The 27392-nt window shown below is 42.5% G+C and overlaps 1 long non-coding RNA gene across 1 annotated transcript in view; it reads right to left on the bottom strand.

Moving 5' to 3' along the window:
- Window positions 1-267: 267 nt before the first annotated feature.
- The window catches only part of LOC129059535 (uncharacterized), a 103032-nt gene continuing 75907 nt past the window's right edge, over window positions 268-27392 (bottom strand). The window contains exons 3-4 of the long non-coding RNA XR_008525513.2: window positions 2781-2876; window positions 268-499 (exon numbers count right to left, since the gene is read on the bottom strand). This is a non-coding gene — a long non-coding RNA (uncharacterized LOC129059535). The remainder of the gene's footprint in view (window positions 500-2780; window positions 2877-27392) is intronic.

Below are 27392 nucleotides of genomic sequence, written 5' to 3'. Positions count from 1 at the left end.
CTGCACTCAGCCTGGGAGGCAGAGCGAGAATCTGTCTCAAAAAAATAAATAAATAAATAGAATTGAGTGACACAAATTGGACGGATGCTGAATTGTAAGCAGAGCAGGTTCTTCCTGGGTTTTCTCTGTCTCTGTCGTGCGTGTGTGTGTGTGTGTGTGTGTGTGTGTGTGTGTTCCCATTTCTCCGGTTTCCTAAGCACTGCTTGGAGCCACCTCCAGTCACAAATTTTGGCTTCGAGGAAGACAAAGTTTAGACAAGTTTCCTGCCTGCCATAAGGTGGGCCAGTGGAACACCTGTTGGCTTGAGTGGTGCTGACGGCTCATTTGATCTGAGGGATTCCCTCTTTCTTCCCCTCCTCGTCCTCCATAGAATATCACGTTGCCTCCAACGCTTGCAGGATCTGGGGCTGGGTAAACAGGGACAAGTGAGGCTGTGTAGCTTCTCCTGGGCTGGTTGGAGGGTGCTGGGTGCCCACTACGTGCAGGTCCTGAGCTGGGGCTGTGGGGAGACAAGGCGGGGGGATGACACCATGAAGTTCTCAACTCAGGAGGCTCTGCAGTGACAGGGGCTCAAAACCCAACAGATGCCATTGCTGCTGCTACCATCTTGTATGCCAGGCCCTTAGGAAGCATTTCTCCAAGCACAGCCAGCCCCCCTGAGTCAAATGCCAGCAAATTAAATTTCCACCATCCTATTGTGTGGTTCTCACTGAGGGATTTCCCGTCCTCCTCCCATGCCTGGCTGTGAGCTCTCCAAGGTCAGGGTTTGTGTCTCAACTGTCTTTTTCTTCCTCAATCACTCCCATGCCTGATCTCACACACAATGCACACACACACGCACCCACACTGACACACAGCCTCACACCCCTCCAGGTTCACTCTCTCACACAGAACTCAAACTCTCTCACGTTCACATATACACATGCACACACGTACTCTTACACTGTCACACACACACCTACCCCCACTCACACCCATACTCAGCCACATAAACACACATTCACACACTCACATTTGCTGTTTCTCACACTCACACACTGCAGTTCTCCCACTGATTCTTTTACAAACTCACACATCCACACTCACACATTTATACACACACACTATGCTCTCACACACCCATCCTCTAACCTACACACATGCTCAATCTGTATTTGCATATGCACACACTCATATTCAACTTACACACGCACACACTCATTCTTACTCCCGTTCTTATACACTCAACACTCCCACACTCACAATCACACTCCCATTCTTTCATAGTTACCCACACGCACACTGTGGACACATCTTCTGACCCAAGACATATACTATATACTATAATATACCCATATAGCATATAATATACCCATATGCTATAATAATACCCAGCAATGTTCTGCTCCTCCCCTGCAGCCATTTGGCAATATCTTTCAATAGATCAATATTTGGAATTAGTAATACATTACCGTGGTTCAAAATACAAAATGTACACAAGAGCACACCTGGAAAATCTCCCTCTTGCCCTCTGCCAGCTCCTCTCCTGTCCTCAGTCCTTCCAGGGTGATGTGTGCCTCTGCAAACACCACCCTTCACCCCCATTTTCAGCCAAATAACAGCAGATTGGGCCCTTGCCTCTCCCTGCACCTCATGCATCCATCTGCATGGTTATTCCACGTTAGCACACATAGATTTTCTAGCCCCGTGCTATTCAACATGATAGCCACTGGCCACATGCGGCCATTTAAATTTCAATTAAGAGTTGGCTAACCACATTTCAAGTGCTCGGTAGCCACATGTGGCTGCGCAGAATAGTACATTTCTACAGAACAGCACATTTCTACAGAAACTTCTGTCGGACAGTGCTGTGCCAGCTGTCACCTAAGACGGTCTCCAGTGCGTTCCTTCAGCAGACAGATGGGTTTCATATCAGGTTCACAGATGCAGCGCGGTCCCTTTCCAGCCCATGGAGCTAAAGCAGCTGTCTTAAAACAATCTGGGCAGGTTCCAGGCAGCGATGGCAGTAAAATGGCCCAGCAACCTTGGCCTGGAGCGCCCAAAGTGTGGGACGCCAAGTGCGGGGCACAGGATCTGGAATCCTGCTCCTGGGGACAGTGAGGTCTCACCTCTTCCATCTCACTGATCCTCCTCCTCCACTGCCCACACGGGGTAGGATTCTGCCAGCCATCTGGCATATCAGAAAGAGAATGTGTTTCCCATGAATACTGTTTAAGAGAGATTGAAAACAATCTTCTGGTGATGGACGAGAGGCCTCTAAGCAGTGGTGTGGTGTAGCTAGGGTATTTGCATTGGAGTAGATCATTTTTTTAAACACTCCTCTACTGTACAACATTTTCAGTAACAGTTACATTTTTGGTTAGTTTTATGGTTTTGTAACAATTAACAAATAGAAGGAGAATACAGTTCAGTTTTCTTTTTCTTTCTTTTCCTTTCTTCTTTTTTTATATATTTTTTAATTATACTTTAAGTTGTAGGGTACATGTACACAACATGCAGGTTTGTTACATATGTATACATGTGCCATGTTGGTATGCTGCACCCATTAACTCGTCCTTTACATTAGGTATATCTCCTAATGCTATCCCTCCCTCATCCCGTTGGGTCTTGTTCTGTCATCCAGGCTGGAGTTCAGTGGTGAGATAATGGCTCATTGCAGCCTCAACCTCCTGTGCTCAAGTGATCCTCTCACCTCAGCCTCCTGAATATCTGGGACTACAGGCGCGCCACCATACCCGGCTAATAATTTTAATTTTAATTTTTAGAGATGGGGGTCTCACCATATTTCTCAGGCTGGTCTGGAATTCCTGGGCGCAAGCGATCCTCCACTACTTGGTCTCCCAAAGTGCTGGAATTCCAGGAATGAGCCACCATGCCTGGCCAATGTTAAATACATTATTTGGAATCAGTAAAAGATTTCATGGGGGAACTAAAAATGTCACTTTCCAAACAAAAATACTACACCTTGCAGACTGCACTCTGCTTTACTGTTGTACTCTTGACATAGGTTCTTATTTTTCTTTACACCAGGGAAAAATGCACATGGGTTATACACACATACACACATGGAAGTAGAGATCATATTTTGTCTACATATATTATAGATCCAAAGTTGAATGTCAGAAATTTTAGATTAATTCTTTCCTTCAAGAAGCCCCACCTTGCTTAGGAAAATCAGGCAAAAGCCCCAAGTGGCCGACAAGCGGGTCAATTTCCCGGGTGACTTAGTTTTGCTCTGTGGATGGCAGACTTCCATGGCATCTATCCTCACTCAACTCCCCAAATCACTCCAGCAGCTGACCTGGAGCCCAGCTGAGTGAGGTCCCAGACACTTCCAGCCTGCAGAGAGCAGTCCACCCTGGAAACCACCAAGGGGCATTTTTTTGGCCTCTTGCTGTGTTTTTCTAAGGCTCTGCCTTCCCCTCCACAGCAGCCCTGTAACTGGCATCAGTTTAGGTGAATCTTGGGGAGCCCCTTTCTGGCCTTGGTGTTCATGCCTGAGCTCCCCAACACCCAGACTTGGTTTGACTTGGCCCAACCAAGTCAAACAGGCAGAAGCCGCCACACCTGAGTGGGATCTGTTGGCATCTGAGCCAGGGCTCAAGGAAAACCCCTTGTGCTCCCCACAGAGACCCTTAGAACAGGAATATATGCACGTATATGCACTATGTAACTATAGTAGGAATATATGCACTACGTAAAAAGTACATAGTAATAAAGTGTATAACAAGAGGTCCGTAGGAGAGAGAAATCATCAAGATGATATATAACAGGGGCCAGGCGCGGTGGCTCACAGCTGTAATCCCAGCACTTTGGAAGGCTGAGGGTGGTGGGTCACTTGAGGCCAAGATTTCGACACCAGTCTGGCCAACATGGTGATATCCCCATCTCTACAAAAAATACAAAAATTAGCTGGACGTGGTGGTGCATGCCTATAGTCCCAGCTACTCAGGAGTCTGAGGCAGGAGAATCACTTGAACCTGGGAGGCGGAGGTTGCAGTGAGCCAAGATCACACCATTGCACTCCAGCCTGGGCAACACAGTAAGACTCTGTCTCAAAAAAAAAAGATGATCTATAACAAGTAAAAAATACACACGCTCTTCAATCCTGCAGCTTCTTCTGAAGTTCTCACACATGGCCAGATGCGTATATGGAAGGATATTTGCTTTTAACATTATGCTAAGTGAGAGTGCTAGATTCAAAGGACTGCATCTTATATGATTCCTTTTATGTGGCATTTGTGAGGACCAAGGGCCCTATTGGTGGCAGGGGGAAGGGACAAGGAGACTCCCTGGGGTGATGGAAATGCTCTAATCTTGGCTGTGAGTGGGGGCATGCCTGTATGACTTATTCAGGACTCAGTAACTGTGTGCTGAAGAAGGAGAATTTCACTGCGTGAACATTGTACCTCGATAAACTTGACTTAAAGAAATTGCATGAGAAAAGATACTTATTGCACCAATGCTTGTAGTAGCAGAAGTCAGGGAACAACTCAAATGCTCAGCCATAGAGAATGGTCAAATAAATAATGGTACATCCTTACCATGGAGTACTACACAGCTACCAAAAAGGAAGAGACGTTTATAACTCGAAGCGGTATGGTCTCCAAGAGCATTTTTTATGTGGAAAATGGTTTGTATGGTATTAATGATTTATTTCAGATATATATACACACACAGATATCATAAATGATATTGTTCATATCATAGTGTGTTAACACTAGATGATATTATTCATATCATAGATGATATATTCATATCATAGATGTGTTAACACGAAATGATATTATCCATATCATAGGCGATATTTTATTAATATTATTGTGTGTTAACACTAGATATCATTCATAGCATCGATGATATTCTATTAATATCACAGTGTGTTAACACTTGATATTATTCATAGCACAGATGATATTCTATTAATATCATAGTGGGTTAACACTAGATATTATTCATAGCATAGATGATATTCTATTAATATCACAATGTGTTAACGCTTGATATTATTTATAGCATAAATATTCTATTAATATCATGTGTTAACACTTATTATTTATAGCATAGATAATATTCTATTAATATCATAATATGTTAACACTTGATATTATTTATAGCACAGATAATATTCTATTAATATCATAGTGTGTTAACACTAGATATTATTCATAGCACAGATGATATATTAATGTCAATGTGTTAATGCTTGATATTATTTATAGCATAGAAAATATTCTATTAATATCAGTGTGTTAACACTAGGTATTATTCATAGCATAGATGATATTCTATTAATATCATAGTGTGAACACTACATATTATTCATATCATAGATATCATATTAATATAATAGTGTGTTAACACTAGATATTATTCATATAATACATGATATTCTATTAATACAGCGTGTTAACACTAGAGATATTATAGATATCACAAAGATCATATTCCATTAATATCATAGTGTGTTAACACTAGAGACATTAAAGATATCATAGAGATCATATTCTATTAATATCTCAGTATGTTAAAACTAGAGATGTTATAGATATCATAGAGATAATATTCTATTAATATCACAGTATGTTAACACTAGAGATATTGTAGATATCGTAGAGATGATATTCTATTAATACTACAGTGTGTTAACACTGGAGATATTACAGATATCATAGAGGTGATATCCTATTAATATCATAGTGTGTTAAAAACACCAGGGATATTATAAATATCATAGAGATATTCTACTAATATGATTATTGTGTGTTAACAACTCTAGTGATATTATAAATATCATAGAGATATTCTATTAATATCATCGTTGTGTGCTAACAACACTGGAAATATTACAAATATTATAGAGATGATATTCTATTAATATCATCGTGTGTTAACAATACCAGAGATTTTATAAATATACAGATGATATTCTATTAATATCATCGTGTGTTAACACTAGAGATAATATAAATATCATAGAGATGATATCTATAAATATCATTGTGTGTTATACTAGACAATATAAACACTATCTAGATGATATTCTATTAATGTCATAGTGTGTTAAATCTAGACAGTATAAATATCATGTAGATATTTTATTAATATCATAGTGTAACACTGTGTAACACCACACATTATAAATATCATCTAGATAATACTTTATTAATATCATAGTGAGTTAACACTAGATATTATAAATATATAGATATCTTATTAATATCTTACTGTGTTAACTGTGTAATAACACATTATAAATATAATCTAGATGATACTTTATTAATATCGTAGCGAATTAACACTAGACAGTATAAATATCATCTAGAAGATATTTTATTAATATAGTGTGATAACACTAGACATTATAAATATCATCTAGATGATATAATGTCTAGTGTTATCACACTATATTAATAAAATATCATCTAGATGATATTTTATTAATATCATAGTAATAACACTGTGTTAACACTAGACATTATAAATATATAGATATTTTATCAATATCATAGTGTGTTAACAGTAGACATTATAAATATCATATAGGTATTTTATTAATATCATTGTGTGTTAACACTACACATTATAAACACCATAAAGATGATATTTTATTAATATCGTAGTATGTTAACACTAGACATTATAAATATCATATAGGTGATATTTTATTAATATTATGGTATGTTAACACAAGACATTTTGAATATAATATAGATGATATGAATATAATGTGTTAACACTAGACATAAATTCTATATAGATGATATTTTATTCATATCATGGTGTGTTAACACTGTATGTTAAAACCAGGTATTATAATTATCTCATGATATTTTATAAATATCATAATGTGTTAACACTAGATATCATAAATATCATATAGATGATATTTTATTAATATTATAGTGTTAATACTAGTTATTGTAAATATTATATAGATATTTTATTAATATCAGTGTGTTAACACTAGATATTATAAATATCATCTAGATGACATTTTATTACTATCATAGTGTGTTAACACTACATATTATAAATATCATTTATATATTTTATTAATATAGTGTGCTAACACTGTGTTAATACTAGATATTATAAATATCATCTAGATGACATTTTATTAATGTCATAGTGTGTTAACACTAGATATTATAAATAATCATCTAGATGATATTCTATTAATATTATGGTGTGTTAACACTGTGTGTTAACACTAGATATTATAAGTATCATACAGATAATTTTTTTTTTGAGACGGAGTTTTGCTCTTTTTGCCCAGGCTGGAGTGCAATGGCACGATCTTGGCTCACTGCAACCTCCACCTCCTGGGTTCAAGTGATTCTCATGCCGCAGCCTCCCGAGCAGCTGGGATTACAGGCGCGCACCACCACGCCCAGCTAATTGTTGTATTTTTAGTAGAGATGGGGTTTCACCATGTTGGCCAGGCTGGTCTTGAACTCCTGACCCCAGGTGATCTGCCCACCTCAGCCTGGGATCACAGGCATGAGCCACCACACCAGGCCGGTATTTTATTAATATTATAGTGTGTTATCACTAGGTATTATAAATATCATATGGATGATATTTTATTAATATCATAGTGTGTCAACACTAGATATTATAAATATCATAAAGATGATATTTTATTAATATAGTGTTAACACTAGATGTTATAAATATCATGTAGACTATATTTTATAGATATCATTTTGTGTTAACACTAGATATTATAAATATCTAGATGATATTTTATTAATATCATAGTGTGTTGACACTAGATATGATAAATATCACAGCAATATTTCATTAATACCATAGTGTGTTGACATTAGATATGACAAATATCACAGCGACATTTCATTAATGCCATAATGCATTGACACTAAATATTACATGATAAATATCATAGTGAAATTTCATTAATACTATAGTCCATTGACAATAGATATGATATATGTCACAGCGATATTTCATTAGTATAGTGCATTGACACTACATATGATAAGTGCCACAGAGATGTTTTATTACTATCATAGTGCGTTGCCACTAAATGTGATATGATAAATATCACAGTGATATTTCATTAATACCACAGTGCATTGACATTAGATATGAGATAAATGTCGCAGCAATATTTCATTCATACCATAGTGCACTGACACTACATATGACCATATATGTATCACAGCGATATTTCATTAATAAGATAGTGCGTTGACACTAGATATGATATAAGAAATACCACAGCAATATTTAATTAATACTATAGTTCGTTGTCACTAGATATGATAAATATCACAGTGATATTTCATTAATACCATAGTGTGTTGACATTAGATATGATAAATACCACAGTGATATTTCATTAATACCATAGTGCATCAACACTAGATATGATATGATAAGTATCACAGCAATATTTACTTAATACCACGGTGCATTGACACTAGATATTATAAATATCACAGTGATATTTCATTAATACCATACTGCTTTGACATTAGATATGATGAATACCACAGCGATATTTCATTAATACCATAGTGCATTGACACTAAATATGATAACTACTACAGTGATATTTCATTAATATCACAAGCTGCAAACACTGTGTGTAAACACTGGCTATTATAAATACCAGAGCAATATTTCATTAATATCACAGTGTGTAACTGGATATTATCAACGTCAGAACGATATTTCATTAATATCACAGTGTGTAAACACTGGGTACCATAAATAACACTGCAATATTTCATTAATATCACAGTGTGTAAGCACTGTGTGCAAACACTGGATATTATCAATATCAGAGCAATATTTCATTAATATCACAGTGTGTAAACACTGGATATTATCAATATCAGAGCAATATTTCATTAATATCACAGTGTGTAAACACTGGATATTATAAATAGAAGAGGGATATTTCATTAATATCTCGGTGTATAAGCACTGGATATTATAAATGTCAGACCAATATTTCAATATTATCACAGTGTATAAACACTGGACATTATAAATGTCAGAGCAATATTTTATTAATATCACAGTGTGTAAACACTGGATCTTATAAATGCCAGAGCGATATTTCACTAATATCACAGTGTATAAACACTCGATATTATAAATACCAGAGCGATATTTCATTAATATCACAGTGTGTAAACAATGAATATTATAAATATCAGAGCAATGTTTCATTAATATCATGGTGTATAAACACTGGATATTATAAATATCAGCGTGATAGTTCATTGAAATCACAGTGTGTACACACTGTGATATTAACATCAAAGTGATATTTCATTAATATCATGGTGTGTAATCATTGGATATTATATCAGAACGATATTTTATTAATATCAGAGTGATATTTTATTAATATCACAGTGTGTAAGCACTGTGATATAATAAACATCAGAGTGATATTTCATTAATATCACAGCATAAACACTCCCTGTCAACACTGTAATATGATAAATATCATAGCAATATTTCAGTAATATCACAGTAATTTCACACAGTAATATCACGATAATAACCCTGTGTGTAGACAGGCAAATGGCATTTATCATATCATATGTAGTGTCAACGCACTATGATATCCTGCATAATAATACCCTTGAGAAATGACTGCTGCTGTGTGTACACCCTGTGATATCCTGCATAATATAATCGAGATATGACTGCTACTGTCACAGTAAGTGTACACCCTGTACGTACACCCTGTGCTATCCTGCATAATATCCTCGAGATATGACTGCCACTGTCACAGTGGGTGTACATCCTGTGATATCCTGATTAATAACATCCCCAAAATATGGCTGCTGGTGTAACAGTGGGTGTACAGCCTGTGTGTACACCCTGTGATATCATGCATAAAAACATCCTCGAAATATGACTGCTAAAGTCACATTGGCTGTACAGCCAGCATGTACACCCTGAGATTTCATGCATAAGAATATCATTGACATAAGCCTGCTAATATTACAGTGGGTGTACACATGATGTCATGCATAATAATGTCCTCGAGATATGACTGCTAATATCACAGTGTGATATCACACTGCCAATATTACAAGGTGTACACTCAGGGTGTACAATCACTGTGATATTGTGCATAACATTCTCACTGCTAATATCACAGTGGATGTACATCCTGTGTGTACACCCTGTAATATTAGGCATAATATCCTCGAGATATGACTGCAAATATCATCATGGGTGTGCAACCTGTGTGTACACCCTGTTATATCAGGCATAATATTCTCGAGATATTACTGCTCATGTCACCAAAGGTGCACACCTTGTCGGTACACCCCATGATATTAGGCTTAATGTCCTCTAGATATTACTGCTAATATCACCCTAAGTGTGCAACCTGTGTGTATACTCCATGATATTAGGAATAATTTCCTCAAGATATTACCGCTAATAACACCATGGGTTTGCGCTCTGTGTGTCCAGCCCGTGATACTAAGCATAACGTACTCGAGATATTACTGCTAATATAGTGCGGGTAACTCTCTGTTATTATGCATAATTTCTCAAGATATTACTGTTAGAATCACCGTGGGTGTACACCCTGTGATATTATGCACAATATATCCTCAAGACATTACTGGTAATATCACAGTGGATGTACACATATTATGCATAAAATATCCTTGAGACATTACTGCTAATATCACAGAAGGAGTATACCTGTTTGTGTACACCCCCTGTGATATTATGCATAATATATCCTTGAGAAATTATTGCTAATATCATAGGGGGTGTACACCCTATGTATGTACACCCCCAGTGATATTATGCATAATATATCCTCAAGACATTACTGGTAATATCATAGGGGTGTGTACACCGTGTGTGTGTAAACCCCTGTGATATTATGCGTAATATATCCTCGAGAAATTACTCCTAATATCACAGGGTGTGTACACCATGTAATATTACCCATATCATAGAAGATTACTCATAATATCACATAGGGTGTACACCATGTGTTTATACCCAGTGACATTATTCATAATATCACAGAGATATGACTCCTAACATCACTGTGATATTAATCTTAATATCATAGGGAGATATTACTCCTGAAATCACTTTGGGTGTACACCCTGTGTTATTTTTCATATCATAGAGATATTACTCCAAATATCACACTGTGCGTACAAAATGTGTGTATACCTTGTCATATTATTTGTAATACTGTAGGAAGATATTACTCCTAATATAACAGTGGGAAACTACCCTGTGATATTACTTGTAATGTCATAGGAAGATATTACTCCAGATATCACAGTGGGTGTACACCACGTGTGGACACATTGTGATACTATTTGTAATATCGTAGAAAGATATTACTCCTAATTTCTGTATTTTTAGTAGAGATGGGGGTTTCACTATGTTGGCCAGGCTGGTCTCAAACTCCTGACCTCAGGTGATCTGCCTGCCTTGGCCTCCCAAAGTGCTGGGATTACAGGGGTGAGCCACTGCACCTGGCTGGAAGTCTTTTATCAATTCTGTGTTTGACAAAGGTTTTTTCCTGGACTGTAGCTTGTCCTTTTATTCTCTTAAAAGTGTCTTTTGAAGAGCCATTCTTAATTTTGATGAGATTTTATTTGTTCATTTTTTTTATGTATTGTGTTTTTGATATTATGTCTAAGAAAGATTTACTGAATGCAACAACACAAAGATTTTCTCCTATTTTTCCTTCTGGACATGTTATAGTTTTAGACTCGACATTTAGGTCTCTGATCCATTTGGAGTAAATTTTTGTAGGTAAATTTTGTATGTGGTGTGAAATATAGTTGAAGTTCATTTTTTTCTGTTTGGATACCCAATTGTTCCAATACCATTGGTTGAAAAAGCTAGCCTTTCTCCAAAAATTAACCTTGAACCTTCATTGAAAATCAGTGAACCATTTCTGGACTCTATTTTTAAATATATATAATTTTTTTATGAGACAAGATCTCAGTATGTTGCCCATGCTGGAGTGCAGTAGTGTGATAATAGCTCATTGCAGCCTCCAATTCTAGCAATCCTCCTGCCTTAGCCTCCCAAGTAGCTGGGACTACAGGCACGCACCACCATGCCCGGTTAATTTTTACATTTTTTGTAGAGACAGGGTCCCATTATGTTGCCCAGGCTGTTCTCCAACTCCTGGCCTCAAGCAATCCTCCTGCCTTGGCCTCCTAAAGTGCTGGAATTACAGGTGTGAGCCACTGCACCTGACCTGTGTGACTAATTATAGCCAATGAAAAGTTGGCAGATAGGTGTCATTTCTAGTGGAAACATTTCAAAACCAGTGTAAAACCCCTGGCTTGTGTCCTCTGTGTTCAAAAGGGGCCACAGGACACGGTGGAGTTTCAGTCTGTGTCCCTGAGGAACCACAGGGAGCAGGGGCCTCTGTCCATGAAGTTACATATGGAGCAAGTGCCAAAATAAACTTGGTTGCCTTGAGCCACTTCAGTTTGGGGATGTCTGTTTTAGCACCATAGACTAGCCTATCCCGGCTGAAACAAACACTGTTGCGGGTCCAGGAGAAGGACGAGGGCCTGAGCTGAGGCAGGAGGGATGCTGGAAGGCACGGAGTGTCAGTTGTCTATAGCCACCCCAAACTCAGCAGTGTCAAACAATCAGCATTTAGCTAGTTCACCAGCCTGTGCACGAGCTGGGTGGTTCTCCTGGACTCATGCATCTACGGCCAGCTGTGGATCTGGATGGCTGGATCTGCAGCTACTGGCTGGACTCTTCTCATGTGTCTCGGGGCCGCTGGTTTAAGATGGCCTTGGCTGAGAGCACTGGGGTGGCTCAGCTCAGTTCCATGTGTTTCACCCCCCACGGGTCAACCCAGACCTTCTCCTAGTGATTGCGGGAGAGCCAGAGAGAGAGTGAAACAGGCAAAAGCCCCACTATAAGCTTTTGCTTGTGTCACACGTGCTAAAATAAATCACATGCCTGAGCCCAGAGTCAAGGGGTGGAATAGAACCCCCTCCCCACACGTGGGAGGGCAAAGTTAGACAGCCAAGGGCACAGATCCAGATGGGGGAAAGAATTGGGATCATGTTTGCTACCAGTCTACCACCTGGGGGTGCAGCTGCTGGCCTGATGTCTGATTGGATGCAGGGGGTGCTGTGGGCATCTCTATGGACAACACTGACTCCCACCCCTGTATAGGTATGCCACCCCACTCATCAAGAGGTGGAGTCTGTGTCTGCAGCCCTTGAACTTGGGCTGCCCCTATGATGCTTTGACAGAGAGAATATGGTGAAAGTGACTGCCACTTCCCAGCTTTGTCATTCCCAGCTGCCATTTAAAGGTACTCAGGCTAGACCACTGAATACTGAGAGAGGGAGGCCACTAGGAAGGAATCAAGGCCAGTGTGAGACTGAGGCCATTTGGGACCTCCCAGCCAACTCACAGTTGAATGAAGCCACATTAAGGGAGCCCAGGTGAAACCAGAAGAGTCACAGGAAGCAATAAACCATGGTGGCTTTAAACCACTACATATTGGGGTGACTTGTTACACAGTACTTGATAACTGATGAAAATGGAGAAAACTAAGCAAGTCTGATGCTCAGATTTATGGCTTAAGTTCTTAGCCCAGGGGTCAATGCCCTTTCCAGGGATAAGAAACCCAGAGGCAGGAACTAGCTTGAGAAAAAGTTGTAGACATTTATTTGTTATGCTTGTGGGACATCCATGCAATAAAATCCAATAGGCACAAGGTAGGATACACTGATCTGAACTTACAGAGAAAGAGGTGCTGGAGCTGGAGACAGATGATGGATGGTGTCAGGGCTGTCAGCTGCTTGCCCAGGAGGAAGTGGGACTGGAAGTGGCCCAAGAACAGAGTCTTGGGGAGCACTCACCTTAAGAAGCGGTCCTGGCTGGCGAGGTGGTTCACGCCTGTAATCCCAGCACTTTGGGATGCCGAGGCAGGTGGATCACCTGAGGTCAGGAGTTTGAGACCAACCTGGCCAACATGGTGAAACTCCGTGTCTACTAAAAATACAAAAATTAGCCCAGCGTCGTGGCGTGCACCTGTAATCCCAGCTACTCAGGAAGCTGGGGCAGGAGAATCGCTTGAACCCGGGAGGTGGAAGTTGCAGTGAGCCAAGATCATGCCATTGTACTCCAGCCCGGGCAACAAGAGTGAAACTCCATCTCACCTCCAGCCCCCCACCAAAAAATAAAAATAAAAATAAAAAAAGAAGTGATCCTCAGGTGTTAGTGGATGTGATCACCATCTGCTGAGACCATCAAGATGCAGATCAGATTCCTGCCCAGCTCTGAGTTTCTGATTTGGGAGGCCAGGGATGGGGCCTGGGAATCTGCTTTGCAATCTAGGTTCTGTCCTTCTGCTCCCACTACTAAGGATGGAAAATTCCATCCCAGGTGAGATGGGGGTTTGGCTGGGGTGGGGGGACAGTAGGAAAAACCTGGAGCAAGGTTGAGAGAAGGTTTATTTCATTTTCTTGGGTTTTTTTTGTGTGGAACACTTGATCATTTTTATAGCCTTATTGTGGGGAGGGGTGAGAAGCAAGGGAAAGGTAAAAAAAAAAACAGTAGGCATTTCTTCCCTGCCACTGCAAAGACTCACTGAGTGCAGAGTGGGAGAACCCTGTGTGATTAGAGACAAAAGAGAGATCTAAAGTGATGTCACTGCTGGAAACAGCTAGGAGGAGCCCACCAGGAAATGTCTTAAGGGACATCAGGAAGGAAGAACAAAATGGACCTGTCTCAGCCAGGCGCTGTGGCTCATATCTGTAATCCCAGCACTGTGGGAGCCCCAGGTGGGTGGATCACCTGAGGTCAGGAGTTCAAAACCAGCCTAACCAACATGGCAAAACCCTGTCTCTACTAAAAACACAAAAATTAGCCAGGCATGGTGATGCGTACCTGTAATCCCAACTACTCAGGAAGCTGAGGCAGGGGAATCACTTGAACCTGTGAGGCAGAGGTTGCAGTGAGCCAATATTGTGCCATTGCACTCCAGCCTGGGCAACAGAGACTCTATCTAAAAAAAAAAAAAAAAAATTACCTGTCTCAAGCCTCCGAAAAAAAAAAATTTACCTGTCTCAAGCCTCTGAAGTGTGGCAGAGGAAAAAGATCCCGTGGTCAGAAGAGTTCCAGTGGAGCCTGCTGGCTGTGAGAACTTGAGCAAGTCACTTCACCTCTCTGACCCTCAGTTTCCTCAGCAAAAGGAGAATAACTTGCAGCAGAGTGCGGTGGCTCATGCCTATAATCCCAGCACTTTGGGAGGCCAAGGCAGGCGGATCAACTGAGGTCAGGAGTTCAAGACCAGCTGGCCCAACATGGTGAAACCCTGTCTCTACCAAAAATACAAAAAATTAGCTAGGCGTGGTGGCAGGCACCTGAGTCCCAGCTACTTGGGAGGCCAAGGCAGGAGAATCGCTTGTACCCAGGAGGCGGAGGTTGCAGTGAGCAACTGTGACAGAGTGAGATTCCATCTCAAAAAAGAATAAAAATAAAAAGAATAACTTGCATCCTGCCCTCCAATGTACAGTATAGTGATTAAGAGCCAAGGCCCTGTATCAGACTTTGTTAAAAACCCAGTTCTGCTCTTTACTGCCTCTCAGACTGCGGGCAAGTAAATCTTGGCAGCCATCTTATCACCTGTAAGATGGAAATGACAACAGTCCCTACCTAATAGGTGACTTCCTCTCTGCTCTCCAGGCCTTTGCTAATGCCCCATCACTCTGTTCTTCTTCTCCCAACCAAATTGGGCTCCAGATGGCAGGGGGCAGGTCAGTCTGGAATCTAACCCTGTGCTGGCTGGGACCATGTGTTACTAAGTGCAGGCTCTGCAGCCAGACAGACCAGGTTTATCACCATAGTTCCCCTGCTACCAGTCATGTGACCTTAGGAAAGTAGTTTAACTACTTTAAGCCTCAGTTTCCTCATCCAAAATGGAGACAGTAGGACTATAAAAGGACATAAATTAGGTAATTCACATGAAAGCACAAAGATGGTAGCTGGCAAATAGTAAGTATTCTACAAAATGCTGGCTATAATTAGTGGTACTGACAGGCAACTGATACATTGCAGTTTAATAAATGTTTCTATATTCTTAGTGTCTGGGGCCAGGTAAAGTTTGTTCACTCATTAATATTCCAGGTGCCAAACCTGTGATCAATGACATTCCAGTAGCAATGAGTAGTTGTGGCATCCAGATCTTGGTTTCTGAACTGTTGTCTGCTAAAAGTAACCAAGGCTCCCGGAAGAAATGACTGCAGCAGTGAGAAGGGATGACTGAAATATCTTATTGTATCAGAAAGCAAGAAAATGCTCAAAGAAGTTGTATTAGTGCCCAAAGAACACAAGAACTGTCTTGAAGAGGCTTCACTGGCCACATTTGGGGGGAAAAAATTGACCAGAAAGCATAATAATAATTTATTATAAAAGACAAATTAAAAAAAAATCCAGGAATCCATAGTGAGACTCCAAAAAAAAAAGGAAATGAAAAAAAAGAGAGGGTATATAACTGATATATAGATATATATAGATATCATATATGAAACTATATCTATAGTTATATGTATATATTACATCAATGCTGCTAAAATCACTCAGTGAAAGGCTGATAAGGAAGAAGATGGTCACATGGTCTTTCAGTGCATCACCCCAGAGAATACTTGTTAATTACAAATGGAAGAGGGTACCATTCACCAGAAAAATGGGGCAGACACCACCTTTACCAAGCCATCAAGCTTCACATTGCCAAAAACGGGACAAATTGACATTATCCAAGTGTGTTCTGCAGGAAAAATAAACAAAAAACAAAAAACAAAAACACTTAACCTGAATCTAATGACGGGGCAAGAGTGAGGAGAGGATTAGACAAATCAAGATTATGGGATATTCTATAAGACAACTGGTCTGGAGCTGTCAAAATTATCAATGTGATGAGACTCTCCCTAAAAAAGGAAGGACTGATCTGAATTAAAGGAGACCAAAGAGACGTAACTCCAGGCAATGAGTGAATCTAGGGTGGGAGGGGGTCTTATTTGGAAAAATCGAAATTGGAATATAAACTGTCTATTGGCTAATACTACTGCATCGATATTAAATCTCTTGGGTATGAAAATGGCACTGAGGTCATGAAGAATGCCTTTGTTCTTAGGAGATGCACTGCCGAAGTATGTATGTTAGGAAATCCCTGAAAAGGAACAGAAGTGAGTCCCAGTCTCTCCGCCCAAGGTTCACGCGTGCCCACAGCCCTCTCTTTTGGAGACTTATTTTGCACTGGAGAATCGGATTGTACCCACAAGGCGGAAATGCACGACAGCGGTTCCGGTGACCACAAAGGCAGCAAAGGCAACAGAATGGAGAAGATGCCCCACGTGAGTTCCTGGAGGAGGCGTGGGTGGCAGGGCAAAAGTGTAGTGAGCTGCTGTAACTGTGGTCTTGTCTCTGTGCTGACTTTCCAGGGGCCCTCAGTGCCCAGGTGGGCCAAGGTGCTTCATGTCAGGGATGCCCCAATCAGCGGCTGTGCACTTCTGGAGTGGGGGCCACCCCAGACCTGGGTGAGAAAAAGGCAAGGCCTCAACAGGAAGTGAGAAGCGCAGGTCTGGAAAAGGCTGCACGTGGGAGGGAGGGAGCGGGATCTGCAGAATGAGTGATGGGTACGGGCTAGAAGGTATTGTATACGGAGAGGAGTGGGGCCTAGAGGGCGCTGGGCATGAAAAGTAGGCAGGGTGAGGGCAGAGCTTGAAATGAGTGACAGGGAGGAGGCCTGTAGAAGGCGAGAGCGAAGGATGTGGCAAGGATGGAGGCCAAGACTAACCTGCGCAGCATCGGAAGGGACATTAATTAAGAGGATCTGAGACAGAAGTTTGAGTGACAATAACTGACCACAGAGAAAATGGGATGAGCTTTAAAGTCAGGGAGTCCTCAGACTTAAATCCTGGCTCTGCCAGCTACTTTCTTGACATAATTTTCTTCCTTTTGAGGAGTGATTCTCCCGTTCATTCAACAGAAATGTGTTGATCACCTCATAGGTACTGTGTTGTGCTGGGGACACAGCTGGGGATCAGGCATGGTCACTGCCCTAGTGGAGTTTAGCTTAACAGGGGAAACATAAACACATGAGCTAGCAACTAAACCACCACAGCTTTAAGTGCTGTGAAGCACAGATTCGAGGATGGGAGGACCTTAGGAGCCTGCTCAGAAGGACCTTAAAAAGCAGGAGGTGGGGGAGAATCTTTTTTTTCTTCCTGCCTCCCTACCCCTGGCTTTTTTTCAGAGGGAATCTTGCTTTGTTGCTGGGAACAGGCCCCCCAAATCTGGCCATAAACAGGCCATGAGAAACTGGCCATAAACAAAATCTCTGCAGCACTGTGACATGCTTGTGATGGCGATGACGCCCACGCTGGATGTTGTTGGTTTACCAGAATGAGGGCAAGGAACCCATGGCCCACCCTGGGCAGAAAACCGCTCAAGGTGTTCCTAAACCACAAACAATAGCATGAGCGATCTGTGCCTTAAGGACATGTTCCTGCTGCAGGTAACAAGCCAGAGCCTGTCCCTTTGTTTCCCGTAAGGAATGCTTTCAGCTAATCTATAATCTATAGAAATAATGCTTATCAGTGGCTTGCTGTCAATAAATATGTGGGTCAAACTCTGTTTGGGGCTCTCAGCTCTGAAGGCTGTCAGCCCCCAATTCCCACTCTGCACTCTATTTCTGTGTCTTTGTCTTAATTCCCCTAGCGCTGCTGGGTTAGGGTCTCCACAACTGAGCTGGTCTCCGCATTGTGTAGCCCAGGCTGGAGTGCAGTGGTGTGATCTCAGCTCACTGCAACCTCCGCCTCCCGGGTTCGAGCGATTCTCATGCCTCAGCCTCCCCAGTAGCAGGGACTACAGATGCCCGCCACCTCTCCTGGCTAATTTTTGTAGTTTTAGTAGAGACAGGGTATCATTATGCTGGCCAGGCTGGTCTTGAACTCCTGACCTCAGGTGATCTACCTGCCTCAGCCTCCCAAAGTGCTGGGATTACAGGTGTAAGCCACCACACCCAGCCAAGGGGGGAGAATCTTGAAGGAGTTGAAAGAGAGAGTTGGGTTTGATTCTTGGGTCCATGCAGTGTGACCGTCAGCAATAGTCGTAACCTCTCTGAGCTTCTGGTTCCTCATCAAAAATGGAGACAGGCCGGGTGCAGTGGCTCATGCCTGTAATCCCAGCACTTTGGGAGGCCGAGGCAGGTGGATCACTTGAGATCAGGAGTTTGAGACCAGCCTGGCCAACATGGTGAAACCTGTCTCTACTACAAACACAAAAATTAGCTGGCATGGTGGTGCATGCCTACTCTCAAGGCTGAGGTGGGAGGATCACTTGAACTGGGGAGGTGGAGGTTGCGGTAAGCTGAGATCATGCCACTGCCCTCCAGCCTGGGTGACAGAGTGAGACCCTGTCTCAAAAGAAAAAAAAATGGAGAGAAAAATAGTTACCTCTGTCAATCCAATGGAGAGACTGAACCATCTCTACCAGTGGAGGTTTATTGAGCCAGAGCTTGAGGGCGTGCCCCGGAAAACACAGAAACGTCTGCGGCCTATGCTCCCTGGAGAGGTTCCAGGAGGCTCGTGTTTATATACTTCTTTAAAAGGGGAAAAAGCATGCAGGAAAAAGCGCGGTAGGCCTTGAGGCAGTTAGTTAAATTCCTGTAAGGTTTTAATTAGAGCCCAGTATATCTATGCTCTACAGAAGATAAGGTAAACATTCAAAAGAGGGAGTAAAAGAAGAATTAATTAGATGTCTCAGGGTAGGAGAGGAAGGATTGATCTTATCCTGTCTTTGCTTGGCACATGAGAAGATAAGCTTGTAATGGATGGACATCGTCAGTGTGACATTTAACAGACATCAGTAGCAGACAAGGAGTTAGACTGAGGTTACAGTCCTAAAGTTACAGTTGGCATGTCCTTGTTTATGGGAGGATATTCATCTTCAAAGGTTTAGGGGCCAGCAAAGAAGCTCCTTAGGAGCAATTTGTGAGGGCAGTCATCCCACGATGGAGATGCATGAGGCCTTTGCCCTTTCGCAGGGGTCTAGTTAATGTAGAATGCTTTGATCCAAGGTTGGGAAGTAATAGCTGTCTGTTGATGGGGAGGAGGACAGCAGTGTTGGGAGGTTTCCAGGCTTAACTTTCACTTGAGTTTGAGCAGTCATGAGACATTTTATTTTCCATTATACCTCATGTGTTAAGGATTTGAAATGAGATAGTTTCATTGACAGATACTTAGTAGGTGCCTGCTGTCTATCAGGGTTTCTCAACCTCCACATTGTTGACATTTGGGGCAGGATTACTCTTTGTTGTGGGGGGCTGTCCTGTGCATCATAGGACATTTAGCACAATCCCTGGCCTCTACCCATCAGATGCCAGCAGTACCTCTCCTGTCACAATGAAAAGTGTCTCCAGGCTGGGCATAGTGGCTCATGCCTTTAATTCCAACACTTTGGGAGGCCGAGGCGGGTGGATCACTTGAAGTTGGGAGTTCCAGACTAGCCTGTCCAACATAAAGAAACACCGTCTCTACTGAAAATACAAAAATTAGCCAGGTGTGATTGCAGCCACCTGTAATCCCAGCTACTCGGGAGGCTGAGGCAGAAGAATCACTTGAACCCAGGAGGCAGGTTGCAGTGAGCTATCATGCCACTGCACTCCAGCCTGGATGACAGAGGGAGACTCTGTCAAAAAAAAAAAAAAAAAAAATGAAGGGAAGGGAGGGGAGGGGAGGGAGAGGGGGAAGGAGAGGTCTCCAGACATTTCTAAATGTCCCTGGGGGATTTTGTCCCCAAGTTGGGGACCATTACTATATGCAAAGTTCTCTTCTGGAGCTGGGAATACATCACTGAAAGCTTCAGACAGTCCCTACCCTTGTGGAGAGTATGTTCTAGTTGGGGGAGACAAATGTGTAAACCAATAAATGAGACACTTTCAAGTGTGATAATAGCCTTATTTTCTTCCTAGTACTTACTTCTACCATTGACTAGGACTTAGCTCTTCCTAGTTTACTGGAAGAGTGACATTCGAGGTTCGGTCAGAGACCTCATCCCCTAAACTTTGGCTTTCTTTGCAGCTATAGAGGAAATCAAAGAGAAAATGAAGACCATAAAACACAAAATCTTGGTATTGTCTGGGAAAGGCAGTGTTGGGAAAAGCACAACCAGTGCTCACCTTGCCTATGGAGGATGAAAACACACAGGTGAGACCTCAGGAACCGCTGGGAGATGCTTGTTCTATCTGAATGTTGTGATGGCTATTAAATAACTGATTCCTAGGTCAGGTGTGGTGGTTCATGCCTGTAATCCCAGCACTGTGGAAGGCCAAGGTGGGCAGATCACGTGAGGCCAGGAGTTTGAGATCAGCCTGGCCAACATGGCAAAATCCTGTCTCTACTAAAAATACAAAATATTAGCTGGGTGTGGTAGCACAGGCCTGTAATCCCAGCTATTCAGAAGGTTGAGCCACGAGACTCACTTGAGCCCGGGAGGCAGAGGTTACAGTGAGTCGAAATTGTGCCACTGTACTCCAGCCTGGACGACAGAATGAGACTCTCAAATAATTAATTAATTAATTAATTAATTAAAACAAAAATAATAAAAAAAACTGATTCCTTAGACTAAGTTGAATTGGCCTCTTTGGAATCTCAATCCCTGCAGAGAACAAAGAAATGCCCAGTAGTCAAATGAAGCATTTCATCGGATTCTCTAGCCAAGAAAATAGCTTGCAAATGCACATCTCTCCTTGCACGTGGATAGTTTATTACATTACATTCACGCTTCTTTTTCCTCCTTATTAACCCCTTTTTGCTTTTCTCAAAGCCAAGGCCCTGCAAACTATAGCCAGTGGGCCAAATCCAGCCCATCTCCTGACTTTATGGCCTGTGAACTAAGAATGGCATTCACATTTTTGAAATGTTTTTTGTTTGAGAGAGGATCTCACTCTGTCACCCAGGCTGAAGTACAGTGCTATCATCAGGACTCACTGCAACCTCTATCTCACTGGCTCATCAAGCTATCGTCCCACCTCAGCCTCCCAAGTAGCTGGGACTATGGGTTTTTGCCACCATGCCTGGCTAATCTTTGTGTTTTTTGTAGAGATGGGGTTTTGCCATATTGCCCAGGCTAGTCTTGAACTTCTGAACTCAAAGCATCCGCCTGGCTTGGCCTCCCAAAGTGCTGAGATTACAGGCGTGAGCCACTGCGCCTGGCCTAAAATTGCAATTTTTAAATTAGTACCTAAGTACCAACATGTGATCCTTGATTTTGCCCACAAAGCCTAATTATATATTTTCTATTGGCCTTTGCGGAAAATGTTTGCTGGGCCTTACATGAGTTTATTCATTTCCACCCAAATATACAGATGAGCATGAAAATTCAAATAACCCTGGGCTGCCCTCTGGATCTCAACTTTAATAAAAGGGGTTGTGGGTAGCTAAGAACACACACTTTGGAGTCAGACACCCCAAACTCAGGTCCCAGCTCCATCCACACCACTGCTGTGACCTTGGGCAAGTTACCAGGCTTACTCTGCCTCTATTTTCTCATCTATAAAACGGGACTCCGAGGACTGAGTGAGATGACACATGTAAAGCACTTGGCATAGGGCCTGACAAATAGTAAATGTTCAGTAAATATCTGTGATGGCCATTTTTATTACTTTATTTCACTAACTGGATATGAAGGGATGATGATTATATCTGCCTTAGAGATGAGTTTGTAGCCCACCCAAAGTACAGTATTGAGTAGATTCAAAATATACTTGTTGGGCTGGGTGCGGTGACTCACACCTGTAATCTCAGCACTTTGGGAGGCAAGGCATGCAGAGTTCATAGCTTGCAGTGAATGCCAAGAATGAGTTCTCAGACTATTCCAGCTGAGCAGGGCTGGGGGGCAGCTCTTCTGAGAGAGTCCACCCCAGCATCTGTCCGCCAAGTATTTACTGAAAGAGCTTGTTAAACCACAAACTCCCACTAGATGGCTTTTTTGAGGCTGGGTTGTGAGACACCTGTGGCCTTGTAAAAGCCACAGGCTTTTACAAACGGTATTCTCAGGAGGCTGTTTTCAGTGTTCCTTATCACACCACACACTCCACTCCCTGTCCTGTTTTCAGGGTCAAGGAGTTTCATTCTCATGCACAAATAACATACACACAGTGCCTCAGTATTTTTCCATGCCCCGACCTCAAATGCCTTGTACATAAGCTTGAATATGTTGCCATGCACCCCCCGCCCAAGGCAGGTGGATCACTTGAGGTCAGGAGTTCAAGACCAGCCTGACCAACATGGTGAAACCCTGTCTCCACTAAAAAACACAAAAATTAATTGGGCGTGGTGGTATGTACCTGTAGTCTTAGCTACTTGGGAGGCTGAGGCATGAGAATCCCTTAACCCAGGAGGCGGAGGTTGCAGTGAGCCGAGATCACCCCACTGCACTCCAGCCTGGGTGACAGACCGAGACACCGTCTAAAAATACACACACACACACATGCACACACACATATATACTTGTTGATTCATTATTCTGTTAGCAATCTCTTTCTATTTGAGGGTCAAATTTATATTGACCTAGTGGGCTCACTAAGAAATCTGCTTTCTCAGATTGTCTATATAGTTTAGAATAATCTTTGCTTTTCGAAGCTGTCAGGAATATTCTTAAACAGCTCACTGGAGATGGGCTTTCATCTGGCCACTTGCAAGTAACCACTTGTGAGTAGACAACTGTTTATATCATTCACTTTCATGTAATTACGTTCTGAAGTCTTTGCTGCATGCCTGTCTAGACTTTGCAATATACCGAAGGAAAACACACCATTCAGTGTGGAAATATGGCTAGATCAGCTGTTTTTCTTTATGCAGTGGTAGTTTAAAAAAAAAAGAAGTCAGCATTTAGGAATGTGTGTTTTCCCCAGGCAGAACTACTCATGACAGTGGTATCACTATCTGCAAAGTGTCAACACATGGAAAATGCTGAATATGTCTTGATTAAAGTCAAGCAGCACAGATTTCTCCCTGTCCTAAATCCAGCAGGATGATGGGACACACCCTGACCCTTTTCTGCCTGCCATCTGGTGAAAGCTTGGCTCTAACTCTATGCAAGGCCATTCCATGTTAGTGCTTGATGCAGGCAGGTGTCTGTCATCTCATTGCCAAAGGGCCTTGGATCGAGAGAGAAGAATTAGAAAACACCCCTGACGAATCACAGGCTGGCCAGGGAGTGTGTAAGTTGTGGTGAAGGCAGGAGGAGCCTCTGTAGCATAAGCCTGAGCCATGAGACAGCAAAGAGTAACACACCATCTTCCACTGCAAAAGTCACCGACTCCCAGCCTGGGGTACAAAGTGAGACCTCTGTCTCTACAAAAAATAAGAAAGTTAGCCAGCCATGGTGGTGAGCATTTGTAGTCCCAGCTATGCAGGAGACTGAGGTAGGAGGATCACTTGAGCCTGGTAAGTCAAGGCTGCAGTGAGCCATGATCATGTCACTGCACTCCAGCCTGGGCAACAGAGTGAGACCCTACCTCAAAAACAATGAATAACAAGTCCATAAATTAAACTTGTTTTTTTGTTTGTTTGTTTGTTTTTTGAGATGAAGTATTGCTGTGTTGCCCAGGCTGGAGTGCAGTGGTATGATCTCGGCTCACTGCAACCTCTGCCTCCGGGGTTTAAGTGATTCTCCTTCCTCAACCTCCCTAGTAGCCAGGATTACAGGCGTGTGCCACCATGCCTGGCTAATTTTTGTATTTTTAGTAGAGACAGGGTTTTGCCATGTTGGCAAGGGTGGTCTCGAACTCCTGACCTCAGATGATCCGCCTGCCTCGGCCTCCCAAAACGCTGGGATTACAAATATGAGCCACTGCACCCGGCCACCATAAATTAAACATTTATGATTTTGTGATCTGAAAGGCAAACTATCATTACAAAGTCAGCACTGGGTGTTTCAGGACTGAGTGTGCAAGGCCTTCCTGCGGGGCTTGGGACTGCAGAGCTGGAAGGGGCCTTGATGATCCCGGAGCACTCATCTCACAGATCAGAAGCCCAGACAGCCAAGGCTTAGAGAGCAGAAGCAACTTGTGCAAGGACTAAAAGTTGGGACTAAACCCGTCTTCACCTATCCTCCTCATCAGGGGCAGTTTGGGAGTAAAAGGAGTAAAGGAGATGCTTTGGGTCCTGATAGCCCTGCAGCGTCCCCATCCCTCCACCTTCTGCAGCAAATGTCACCTCTTCCCATCAGCTGAAAACATGGGCCCAGGGGTCCTGGTATGGAAGAATGCAGGCCATTCCTCTCAGCTGTGCTTCTCTGGCCTAACATAAGCAGAATTAATTGGACAGATTTTGGGGTAGTAATAGGATCAACAGGAAGTCTGAACAGACAGGACACAGGGCCGCCCTGGCCATCTGGGTAGCAGGAGCATGTCAACAGCCTCTCGGGCCTGCCACGGGAATGAATGTGCTTGATCTGCTTTTAGCATCCTTACATCATTTTGCTCAAGATTCACTCCCCAAGGGAGTGAAATTCCTCTAAAGGGAACTGATTAAAGTGTTCCCTGAAGGAAGGGCATGGAGACAGAGTAGCTAGAAACCTGAGATTATCGAGGAAAGTCTCTATCACAGTCATAGTGATGGTGTCATTTCCCCATGGATCATTGACACATCAATCCCAAGTATCAAGGTCCTGAGAGAACAAGTCAGGTTTTCCGATGATGTCACTCTGCTGAGCTCCTCGGATGGTCCTATAGAAGGTGCCCAAGGCCAGCGCTGGTCTGTGGATGGCATTTTCCCATGCACAGGTTTGAGACATCACTGGGTACTGATGAAGTAGGAGACTGGGTTTGTTGAGAGGATTGAAGAGGAAGGCAAGAAACTAATTCGGGGCAAGTTAAAAAGTGACCCGGAGGTGCAGTACTTTGGATCCGAGTCATTGCAGCTTTCAAGATGAATACTAGCCCTGTTCTCAAAATGTTCCGGAAGGCTGTCTCAGACCTCCTGTAACAAAGGGGAAGGACTGGGATGGAAGGAGTCACCTGAAGCTGCACCTGAGTCACAAAGAGCTTTTCCAGGTTTCCATCTTACTTTAAGTTTCTGTTTTGAAAGTTTAGCCTAAACTATCATTCATCTTCAGGATCAAACGAAAACAGGGCTTGGTCAGGGTTCAGCTAGAGGTTCCACTCTTGTCCTCTGTGTCAGGCCTCTGAGCCCAAGCTAAGCCATCATATCCCCTGTGACCTGCACGTATACATCCAGATGGCCTGAAGCAACTGAAGAATCACAAAAGAAGTGAAAATGGCCTGTTCCTGCCTTAACTGATGACATTACCTTGTGAAATTCCTTCTCCTGGCTCATCCTAGCTCAAAGGCTCTCCCACTGAGCACCTTGTGACCCCCACCCCTGCCAGCCAGAGAACAACCCCCTTTGACTGTAATTTTCCACTACCCACCCAAATCCTATAAAATGGCCTCACCCCTATCTCCCCTCACTGACTCTCTTTTCGGACTCAGCCTGCCTGCACCAAGGTGAAATAAACAGCCTTGTTGTTCACACAAAGCCTGTTTGGTGGTCTCTTCACACGGACGTGAGTGAAATTTGGTGCCGTGACTCAGATTGGGAGATCAATCCTCTGTTCTCCTGCTCTTTACTCCATGAGAGAGATCCACCTACGACCTCGGGTCCTCAGACCAACCAACCCAAGGAACATCTCACCAATTTTAAATCAGGTAAGCGGCCTCTTTTTACTCTCTTCTCCTCCCTCTCTCACTATCCCTCAACCTCTTTCTCCTTTCAGTCTTGATGCCATCTTTCAATCTCTCCCTTCTCTTAATTTCAGTTCCTTTCCTTTTCTGGTAGAGACAGGAGATGCGTTTTATCTGGGAACCCAAAACTCTGGCACCGGTCACAGACTTGGGAAGACAGTCTTCCCTTTGTGTTTAATCACTCAGGGATGCCTGCTTTATTATTCACCCATGTTTCAGAGGTGTCTGATCACACGGGGACGCCTGCCTTCGTCCTTCACCCTTAGCAGCAAGCACCACTTTTCTCGGGGGCAAGCACCCGCCACCCCTTCTCTCCGTGTCTCTACCCCTTTTCTGCTTTTCTTAGGGGCAAGCACTCCCCAATCCTTCTGTCCATGTCTCTACTCTCTCTTTTCTCTGGGCTTGCCTCCTTCACTATGGGCAACCTACCACCCTCCATTCCTCCCTCTTCTCCCTTAGCCTGTGTTCTCAAAAACCTAAAATCTCTTCAACTCACACCTGACCTAAAACCTAAATGCCTCATTTTCTTCTGCAACACCACTTGGGCCCAATACAAACTTGACAATGGCTCTAAATGGCCAGAAAACAGCACTTTCAATTTCACCATCCTACAAGA

The sequence above is a fragment of the Pongo abelii genome, chromosome 4 (genome assembly GCF_028885655.2).
Source record: "Pongo abelii isolate AG06213 chromosome 4, NHGRI_mPonAbe1-v2.0_pri, whole genome shotgun sequence".
NCBI lineage: Eukaryota > Metazoa > Chordata > Mammalia > Primates > Hominidae > Pongo > Pongo abelii.
Note: the sequence above shows the minus strand (reverse complement) of the source record. Positions and strands in the feature narration are given on the sequence as shown.